This window comes from Rhincodon typus, chromosome 6 (genome assembly GCF_021869965.1).
Source record: "Rhincodon typus isolate 14 chromosome 6, sRhiTyp1.1, whole genome shotgun sequence".
Lineage (NCBI taxonomy): Eukaryota > Metazoa > Chordata > Chondrichthyes > Orectolobiformes > Rhincodontidae > Rhincodon > Rhincodon typus.
In genome coordinates this window covers 81,825,925-81,837,183 of record NC_063337.1, presented here as the reverse complement: position 1 = coordinate 81,837,183, position 11,259 = coordinate 81,825,925, and the positions used below count along the sequence as shown (strand labels likewise).

Genomic DNA, 11,259 nt, shown 5'->3' with positions numbered 1-11,259 from the left:
GAAAACCTTTGCTAAATCTCCTCTCCAAGGAAAACTGACTCAAATTCTCCAATCTTTCCTCATAACTGAAGTGTCTTATTCCTGGAACCAGTCTCATAGACCTCTTCTGTACCCTCTCCAATGCATTCACATCCTTCTCATAGCGTGGAGCCTAGAACTGTACACCATACTTCAGTAGAGGCCCATCTAATGTCTTATATAAGATCATTATAACCTTGCTGCACTTGTACTTCATGCCCCTATTCAAGAAGCTTAGAATATTGTATGTTTTATTACTCTTCTCGCTGGCTGTCCTACCTTTAATGACTTATGAACACATATACCCCACGTCTACTCCTGCATACACTTTAGAATAGTACCCTTTCTTTCATACTGTCTCTCCATGTTCTTTTTATCAAAGCGCACACATCACATTTCTCCTCATTGAACTTCATTTGCCACTTTTCCTTTCACTCGACCAACATGTCAAATGTTCTTTTGATGATCTACACTATCCTCCTCACAATTCTTTCGAGTTTTGTATGGTCCTGGGGAACTCTGTGATAAAGCTTCTTCTGGCCTGAAAAATTCCCCCTAACCATTACTCTCGGTTTCATTCCTGTGTTTTCTAAGCCAAACTTTGCAACTATTTTTTGGAATATTAGCAATTCTCCATTCCTCTGGACCACCAACTCCCCCCCCACCTTCCCCTAACCCCCCATTTCTCCATGCCTTAATGCACCACAGGCAGAGTAACAATATGCTCGCTATGAACCTGTGTGGGATAAACAGAGGCCGAACATGGTATGAACAGTCAGCATTTACATCACAGACAAATGGCAGTTTAGCATCAAACTCAAGAAGGTGAGATATGGAGGACTTCAACAAGAAAGGCTATGGAATGCCTGTACATGAACCTTTGACAGACTGGACCCTTATTCAGATAGATGCAACACAAGCCATTCTTGCAAATACAATGGGAAATTGAAAGTACAGTTGGATGAATAAAACCGAGTGCTCCACCCCTCACGTCATCCAAGAAAGTTAGCAATGAGAGCACATTGTTAAGTATAGTTCAAGGGAAGAGGAAACCAGCTCCACAGTCTCATGCAGCCGATGATGCCTTAAATGATCTTTGTGAATTGTGGCCCAGAGTTAATGGTATGTTGGTCTTCATGATGACAGGACTTGAGCACAGGAGCAGGGATGTCTTGCAGCAATTGTGCAGGCCCCTGGTGAGACACCTGAAGTATTGTGTGCAGATTTTGGCTTCCTTATATGAGGAAGGGTGTTCTAGCTATAGAGGGAGTGCAACAAAGGTTTACCTGGCTTATTCCTGAAATGGCAGGACTGACGTATGAAGAGAGATTGGATCAGTTAGGACTACATTCACTGGAGTTTAGAAGAATGAGGATGATCTCATAGAAGCCTATAAAATTCTAACAGGACTAGGCAGGGTAAACTCAGGAAGGATGTTTCCGATTACTGGGTTGCCCAAAACAAAAGTTACAAACTAAAGATACAAGGTAAACCATTTAGGACTGAAAGGGGGAGAAATTTCTTCACCCAGAGCCTGTGGTATTCATTACTAGAGAAGGTAATCAAGATGAAAAATTCAATGTTTTCAAGAAGGAGAGATATAGATAGCTTTTTGGACTAAAGAGATCAAATGGTATGGGGAGAAAGTTGAAACAGGGTTCTGAATATAAAGATCAGCCATGATCATATTGCATGGTGAACCTTGCTTGAAGGGCTGAATGATTTACACCTCCTCCTATTTCCTGGTTCTACGCAAGAAGGTTATCTATGATTACTTCTGCTTCACTGAGCTGATTATGATGTAATCCGTAATGACCAACGACATGATCAAAATTGCTTGTGGCCAGGCTTTGTATTTGACAGAATTGGACTGTACATGTGTTTCAAATTCTATCATTACAGGTGTCCTCAATCTGTACTGTGTAAGTGCCTGATTAATGTAATTGCCTTGGGAATCTGGGAAGATTCCACCCCTTATGTTTAAGGAAGGACCTTACAGGTAGACTTCTGTCCTGTTCAGAAGAGCAGGTTAAAATTGTCCCCAGGGAAGACCAACAACTGAATGCTCTGGCTGATTTTAAAATCACCTTTTATTTCCACTGGTTGACAAATCAGCAATAATGGGATGTACATTCAGGATTACCACTGATGAAATAAGGGTCAGCAAAAGTATTTTGTTTTTCAGAAGAAGTCATTTAAATATAAGGTACTTTACAGAAATGATTAAGAAATCAACTATAAAAACGTCATTTAAAATTTGGGTAGATGGACACTTATAAAAGTACAATATTAAAGTGTGTTGGCATTAGGGCAGGGAAACAGAGTAGATAGCCCCAATTAGAGATTTGGCACATGTCTTATCTGCTTTGATTAAGACATACTTGAAATGTATCAGCACTTTATATTCCCTTTTGGAACTGCAGGTCCTTGTTTAAATGTATATTTGGCCTCTGATTTGCAGTCAATCTTGGATATCTATTATTCTGTTTCTCTTTAAAAGGTAGCAGTGCAGGCTCTGTCAGGATCAGGTTGATCCTCATTGTACTTTGCAGACAGATGTATGTGGTAGCTACCTTGCATTTAATGTTTGGGTGGTGGAATCTGCTCAGGTGGAGTTGTGCTGATATGGAAAGAATGTAGCTTAGTTGATCTGAGAGGGTGTGGTGGAATGTGGAAACTCTGCTGCCACTCTATTTTATTCTTTATGCTTTCTGCTTGTTGGAGGTTGCTCTGCCTCCCTTTTCTCCACCCAGAGGGAGTGAGAGTGTGAGTCAGTGTCAATGGGGTGGAACCCTGTTAATACATGAACAAATAACCTGGGAGTTACCTCTGCCAGCATTCACTTCAACCTTAGTCTCGTCAGCCAGCTCGCTGGAACACTGAGTAGCAAAGAGTATTCAGCTGTTAACATTGGTAGCAGAGAAGAAACTCCACAGGAATTCCTTCAGAGAACAAAAATCCAATAGGTGAGTTTTTGTATTTCTCTTAATCATTCTGACACTTCGGTAGCTTTGATAAGATTTGATCAAAGTTTAATCAGCAATCTATTTACATGCTTTTGCCTTTTAACATATAAGGAACAAGAAAAGAATCCCAGCACCTTTAAAAAAAGTTCAAATGACAATATTGTTTAGCTGGCAGAAGAAAGTTTTGTTTGAATTTGTCAGATTTTCCTTCTGAATCCAATGTCTGTTGATGGATTTTGGCTTGTCAGTTATTAAAGATGTTTCCTCCTTAAAATGTCATTGCTATGTCATAAATTTTAGGTAAACCTGAAAGTTGTGTACATGAATGAAATTATCTAATAATCCTAGGAATTATGAAGCAATATATTTAATGCACATGTTACCAGTAGATTTGTCAAGGGTCAACTCATTAGGAGTGAAATTTGAATCATTTGTATAATTGTATTGCTTTGACTTTGGTATGAGAAACCTCGTAAACAAGTGCTTGTTCACTAGATTGGTCAGATTGTAACTAGCTTTGACTTAAATCATTGCATATAAAGCCTCTGCCTTTACTGTGGTATGTTTTTCAATAACTGAGGAAGTGATTGGCGATCAGGTAGATAAAAGCAATACTTGTAAAAGAGTCACAAATCTATGGGTTGAATTTATTTTCAGGTGTGGTTGTGGATGGTAAGGCAAAAACAAATATGCATTGAAATGTTTTTTTGCTGATGATTAATCATAGTTTCAGTGGGCATGCATAAAGTGGCTCAGGCAGAGATGATTTGGGCAATCAGATGCCTAACATACATCGACACGCATTACAACGAGTAAGAATCTTCAGATCAGTCAGCTGGGAACTCTACGTGAGTTGGTTTTCCATTTGCCCAATATGGAGTGAACATCCTTCTTATTTAGTTTTATACCTTACTTAACCCGGCTCAGATGTTACAGGCACAGGTGGCAGTAGACAAGCCTTAAAAACTTTAAGTGTACAACAAAGATAAACTGGAGTTTACCCATCTAAAATGACACAGCTTGCTACTGCTAAGTTTCCTCCCCAACCTGGATCACCATTGGAGTTACCTTACAGGATTATATTTGGAATAGAAAGGAATGATCTTAACCTCAGCAACAGGTCTGCGCCTCCAAACATCATTAAGCTGTTCAATCATTAGAAATAGCTTGGAGTACAGCCATAATGACTCATTCAGGAAACTGCGTGATTGAGGGTGTCACTAAGTGACAAATTGGTTGAAATCCTATCTCACTAGTCATTCCATCGTAGATCCAAAATGATTCCAAATAGATCCCACTCATTCCCTAACTAAAGAATTTAGTCACCAGCTGGTCACTGTAAAGTGCCAATTGTAGGTTGAAACCCTTGTCAGATACACAGAAGCCAAAGGGATCTCCCTCAAAGTAGTGTGTCATCCATAACCAATGCATGGACTCCTTATATTAAGTAATGAATGGTGGTGGAAATAATTGGAAATGCAAAAGTGCAGCATTAAACAAGCAGCGAACACTACTTTAAATGTCACACCAATAATGCCTTGTTGCACTTGGGTCACTAGCCTCAGAGTTTCCTTATCTATTACATGTTGTAGAATTGCCCCCAGCAAAGGGCCTATGCAGGACAACTTGCGTCCTGCCAACTGCCTTGATGTTCAAGATGCCCAAATCCTGAGGCACATCATCCCCTGATCACCTAATGTCCTTGTGCAAGAGTCTTGGATGAGGAAATGTTTCCACCATGAGACTAACAGACCCTCCGGAGCACTGAGAGACAGATCAGGATGATTTAAATACTCATTCTCCCTGCAACAGTTCAAATCATAAATTCACTTAGTTACTTGTTCCTGCAGAATGAAAGAAGGTCAATGGGATACAAGAGATGAGCAAAAGATCCTTCTTAAAACGAATATAAGCTGTAATTTGTGGAACTAAACTGTGTGTGCCGATGGACTAATTTCTGATCTCTTCATTTTAAAATGCTATTCTGCAGTCTACTCCTGACAAGGATTTTATGTACTTTAGCTTTGGCAAAATCACAGTGTTATCACTGTTAATGGGATGTGACACAAAGTCAGGAATGGTTTTGGACTTTAGAAGGGTGGAGTATTTTAACTCCTCCTGAGAATAAAGTAAAAGAGATGGATGGGGAACAGTGCAGTTGCTAAGCAAGAGCCTAATGAAATGTGCCGTGGCCGGAAGTGGGGATGCTTGGGGTTATTGTCAGTAGGTAGTGCTCTTGCTTTTGAGTCAGAATGTTGTGAGTTCAAATCCCACGTCAGCACTTGAGTAGGGAACAGCCAAGTTGACACTCCAGTGCTGCATTTTCAGAGCTGCTATATTTTGTCTGTTATCTCAGGTTGATGTAAAAGAGCCCATAAACATTTTTGAGGAAGAACAGGAGAGTTGTTTCTTGGTATCTTGGCTAAAATTAAACTCCAGAGTATCTGGCCATTATCACGTTCCTGACTTTTGTACAAAAACAGAAATTGCTGGAGAAACTTAGCAGGTCTGGCAGCATCTGTGGAGAGAAAACAGAGTTTATGTTTCAGGTCCAGTTACCCTTCTTTAGACCTTGGTAACATATTGTTGCAAATTGGTTGTCACATTTCCTACACCATAACAGTGACCACTCTTCAAAAACACCTCCCTGGCTACAATGTACTTTGGAATGTTCTGTGGTTGTAAAAGGAGCTATTTAAAAGCAGGTCCTCTTTTCTGATATAGCTGTGTCAGCTGGTGAATAGGAGGTGTGGCAGGGCAGACTACTGTTAGTACTCAAAGCTAAACAGCCCATTTTGTAGCAAACACATTATGTTTACAGATTTTATTCAAAAAACACTCTCTCTGAACCTTAACAAGCAAAATTTGTGTGAAATCACTTCCAGTCATTTAGTGTAATGTCGGTTCCAGCTGTGATTGAAAGAAGAGTTACCTAGCTCCATTCCTTCAGTCTGCAATAGTGGGAATACTGTAGGCAGTCCAGAGATGATGTCTAATAGGCAATTACAATCAGAGAGACTTGTGTCATTTTGACACAAATCCTGTTTCATTGTGCAGACAATCAGCCTGTGACGAAATGAAGGGGTGACCTTTTTCTTCACGCTGGATTTCTGATGTTAATCATGTTACAAAGAAGTGCAGAGACAGACCAGGCACTCTGTCTCTGAGATGAAAAAATTGCATAGAACATTTTAACATTGCAGCCTCCAATGGAAATTCTGATCATGGTGGTGTCTATATGTAAGAGAACTGAAATGTTTCTTTATTTTTGTTACTGGTGATCTGGACTCTTGCTCATCATCTCCAAACTGGAAAAAATGGATGAGTGTTGTGTGAGGTGGGATTGGGCAGGATGTTTTCTCTGGTTTACATGAAGAAGGGTGGGAAGCAAAGTGGTGCCTCATTTACAGGGTGCCCTGTTTGTGTTGAAGGGTCCCCAACAAAGATATCTCAATCCCTTCCTTCTGTGCTATCTGCACAGAAGTTTCTGGCCACTGCCTCCCTTTCTCCACTTCCTAGGGTCTAGGGTCAAGTGGTCCAGAAATAAAATCATGGATTGGTGGCAGCAAATAGTTGCCTCCACGCATATTTTTCTATCTCATTCGATGGAAGTACTACACCTGCGCAATTGAAAGTAACATCAAGTGTTCAAAGTAGGAGAATATCCTGTTCATATCTGATAGATGCCTTTAAAAAGAATGTGCAATATTGTATGGAATTTCTTATGAATACGGGATGCCCAAAAGCTTTTCACAGTCAGAAGACATTAAACATTTTGCGGTGTTGTTCCTGTTGTAGTGATGGAAAAACAGCGGCTGATTTGCATGAGATAACAAGGTGTAGAGCTGGATGAACACAGCAGGCCAAGCAGCATCAGAGGAGCAGGGGCATCATTTATCTCTCTGCTGTTTGCTTCCACAAGCTTTTTTGGTGATCATTGTCCAGGGCAGATAACTGTCTCCAATATCAGGAGAGTTTTTTAAAAGTTGTAATTTGGTTCTTTTGGTGCTTCAGATGGCAGAAAGGGTCAGACATCTGAAAGCAGGTACAATTTTTCTCAAGAAGAATCATGGAGTATAGGCATCAATGACAAAGCCAGGATTTATTGGTCAAGCTGATTGCCCTGATAGTGCGATGATGAATCATTTGACAATTGGATGGTTTTCTAGGCTATTTCAGAGGGCAGTTAAATGTCAACCACATTGCTGGATGTCTGGAGCCACACCTCAGCTGGCAGATTTCCTTATTGAATAGGGGCATTAATGAAGCACATGGGTTTTTACAACAATTAATGATCACCTTTATTGATATTAATTTTACTACAGATTTACTTAAATAGTTTTAAATTTCAAAGCTACATGGCAACATTTGAACTTATCCAATTATCATCAATCCAAGCATGTTAATGGTCCAATAGTATAACCACTATGCTGACAGTTCTGATCCTTTCAGAACATAAACATAGGAAGTTTAAGTCTACTGCAATTAGAAATATTTGACCTGATAATGACGTTTAAAAGCACAGCAAATACAAGTTCGCATAATTGTGCATTTTGGTAAAACTCTTGTCGGTTTGTAGTTTTAATTAATCAAAGCTCCTTGGCAATTGATGCCAACGATTACAACCAAATCTTGATCGCAGTCCCCTTGAGAAAAAATACAACAGAATTTCAGATGGAGACACATTAAATCTAATCAATTTGGTGAAAATTTGCACTGACTATTAGAAAATGGGAACGTTAGTGTCATTCCGCTGTGCTAACAACCCCACCCAAAACTTGCACGACTGGTTTAGGTAATTTGCAAATACACACACACACACACAAACTCTTTATTTTAATTTTTCATTTTACAGAAGCTGTTTTTTTTCTCCACCCATATAATTTAACCGCATAGTCACTAACATTAACTGGTTATGTAAGTACAATCCTTGAATTTATTAAGAAACTTGCTCGAGGGCTTTCAGGTGAAACTGGTCCAGAATACAAAGAAGGATATGTGAGCAGAGCTATGAGTCTTAAATATGTGTTTATATGTTGACCTATTAACTAATGGCCCTTTTCTACTATTACTCAGGCTTTAAGGTAATAATTTTTAAATGGTGGTTTGTGATTCCTCTGCGCGGTATTCTCTGTACTCAGTGTTTTCATGTGTCTGTGCTTCACAGAGGCAATCAAAAGAGATTTGTACTTTCTAAGCTTCTGATTCTGTTTTTTAGTTTTATAAAAAGTTAGGCTTGAAGATATTAAAAGCACAGTTTTGTGTTTTATAGTACCTATTAAAGCTCAGGAAATTTTAAATTATTTTTCATGATGTAAAAAGGTACAATCAAAAACAGGTCATTGTTCCAGACCTTGCCCTAGTTTTGGATTTTTTGGATCAAAACACACCTACTTCTAACCTAGGGCATACTTTGTAGCTCAGTTCATGGTATATTGTATATGGTTCGTGTTCAACAATCTGGTGCAATCACTAAAGTATGAGTTCAGTCTCTTTTGTCTATTGAGAATCCAAGTCACACATATCTCTGTCTTACTAATCACAGAATACTGTTGTATTCATCAACTTATTACTGCAAATATTATGTAATGTTTCAGAAAAGTTAACTTGTTATGACGCAAAAATATAATGCAGAATTATGTACAAATCAGTGATAGTTATTCCTAAATTATTTCAATTTGATGTTGACCATTTATATACAGTCAAATATATGGTTGGGCCAAGTTTTGCTGGAGTAGGACATCTTGTGACATGTACCGTTAATTAGATATGTTCTTATTTTGGCTCACCACCACCAACAACACAGTAACATTAACATTATGCTTATATCACACCTCTAATGAGAGATGATAAAATATCTCAAGGCACTTCACAGGAGTGTTATAAAATGAAGGATGGAGCTTCATAAAGAGATATTAGTTCAGGTGACCAAAAGCATGGGCAAGACTTTAGAAGTGGCATAAAGGAGGATAGAAAGATAGCGAAACAGTGAAGGGAGGAGGTGAAGTTGGGGATGTATTCCAGAGCTTGGGGACAAGGCAATTTATGGCACAGCCAACAATAGTTCAGCAATTTTAATTAAGAATGCACAAGAGGCAAGAATTAAAAATATGGATATCTCAAAGGATTATGGGTTTAGAGACGATTACAGAGATGGGTGGGAGGACAAAGGTATAGAAGGATTTGAACATTCAAACAAGCTTCAAGTCATCATTTGCAGTGTGATTTGTTCCAAGTGTTGTCTGATAGTCATGCAGCAATGGCAAAGAAGTATCTGGAATCTTCATTCACAATAGGACCAGTGATCTATTTCCTTTGTCAAGGTGATTTAAGAGTTCAGAAAGAAACAGGAATGACTGAGAAGAAAATAGGGGTGAATTAGTATCAAATAAGGGACAGAAAGCGTAATAAAGGGGAAAAAAGTTGTACTAGGAAGAGAGTGAAAAGTGAAAGGAAGTGAGGAAAAAACGTAAATAATTTAAATTTTGAATTTTTAAATCTGTCAGAACTTTTCTACATGCAGGAGTTAGTTTCAAACGGTGCAAATTATTCCCTCTCTGGATTAGAGTGATCAATCGGCATTATACTAACAATTATCATGTTGCTCAAAGAGCACTCATGGGGTTAATTATGAGCCTAACACTTCTGTGGCGTGTTTAATGGGCAATTAATGTACATATCCAGCAAGTCCTTAAAAATAACATTTAGGCTAAGGATGGATGTCATTTGTGAACAGCAAACATCAGAGTGGTGTAAATTGAGCAGAAAGTCCAAGAGGCTTGCAACTCGCAGGGTATCTCTTCTTTCCCATCAAGTTATTGACAGCATTATGCATTAATGACAGCACCTGTCATGCACTCTGTTGCGCACCTCAAGATGGTTTGAGCCAATATAATTGCTAGAATATCATCAACATCATCATGTTTGTTCTTCCTGAAAACAAGTCCTTTGATCAAAGTAATCTTTCCCTATCTCTCTATCTCAGTCCAGCCTTTTCATTCACCAATAACTTCCTTCAGCATGTCCAGCATTAATATCTCTTCCCTTTACTTCCACGTTTACTTTGAAATATTCCCTCCACAACATTTCTTACAAGTCTATTCACTCATAAGATGTGCCCTGCCCAATTCCTCTGCCCTTTCCTAATTGTTTACATTCAATAATTCAGAGGGTGGCATGGTGGCTCACAGTGCCAGGGATCCAGGTCTGATTCTACGCTGGGGCAACTGTCTGTGTGGAGTTTACACATTCTCCCTGTATTTGCATGGGTTTCCTCCAGGTGCTCTGGTTTCATTCCACAGTCTAAAGATGTGCAGGTTAGGTGGATTTGCAATGCTAAATTGCCCAAAGTGTCCAGGGATGTGCAGACTAGGTGGGTTAGCCATGGGAAATGTAGGGTTACAGGGACAGGGTAAGGGGTTGGGTTTTTGTTGGATGCTGTTTGGAGAGTTGGTGAGGACTTGATGGGCCAAATGGCCTGTTTCCACACCGTAGGGATTCTATGATTCTATGAATTTCTCTGTTCATTCACTCTCCTCAGTACTTCAACAATTCTTACTTCTGTCCAGCAGATCTTGCCCAATTTCCTTTAAAAGCAATTTTGCAAGTTAGACTCCCTGTCTCATACGAAGATGAAATGGCGTTCCAAATCAAATTGTTTAGAAGTCATCTTCTTGAGTTGTTTATTCAAATTTCTGCTTATCAGCTGTCTCTACCTATCAGATAGGGCTCTTCCCATTCTAGATGCTTTATTTCTTGCACTTGTTCTTGTTCTTTGCCTTCTATGAATGTATGAACACAGGCGAATGAAATGAAAATCTCCTTTGCAAAGAAATGAGCGGTCAGGATGATTGAACTGGTTATTTGCGGCTTTATTTTCAAATTGTTGTGTTTTATTTTCTGAATAATGGGGTAACTGGCCTGTATTAGATTTTTAGTAGATTGGAAATTGGAAGAGGAGTTTGATATTGCCATTGTTTATCCCCAGTCCTCTTCATCTTAGGTACTGGGTACCTAGGTACAGATACTTTAAATGTGTGTTACAGAATTGAAAGAGTAAAAAACAGTTTAGCATAGGAATACAAGGTTTTGAGAAGTACTTGACTTACTCAAAGTCCAGAATAAGAATAAACATATCTTTAAAAAGTATCAAATTATAATCCATTTTACTGAGCCTGTGCCTGCCAGGCTTCAGAACACGAGACCTCTAGACCTTCATGCACTGGCCCCTGGCCCGGGACTCACCTCCGGGACTCGTCTCCCACACTGGCACAGG

The 11,259-nt window shown here is 39.2% G+C and overlaps 1 protein-coding gene across 7 annotated transcripts in view; it reads left to right on the top strand.

Moving 5' to 3' along the window:
- Nucleotides 1–2,824: 2,824 nt before the first annotated feature.
- Nucleotides 2,825–11,259, top strand: part of scel (sciellin) — a 64,078-nt gene continuing 55,643 nt past the window's right edge. For 3 of the 7 annotated variants that reach the window (XM_048598265.1, XM_048598269.1, XM_048598263.1), the window contains exon 1: nucleotides 2,827–2,984. The gene's annotated coding sequence lies outside the window, so the exon portion shown is untranslated. Of the gene's footprint in view, nucleotides 2,985–11,259 lie in introns of all 7 variants that reach the window. The other 4 variants (XM_048598266.1, XM_048598264.1, XM_048598267.1 and 1 more) reach the window with 2 other exon arrangements.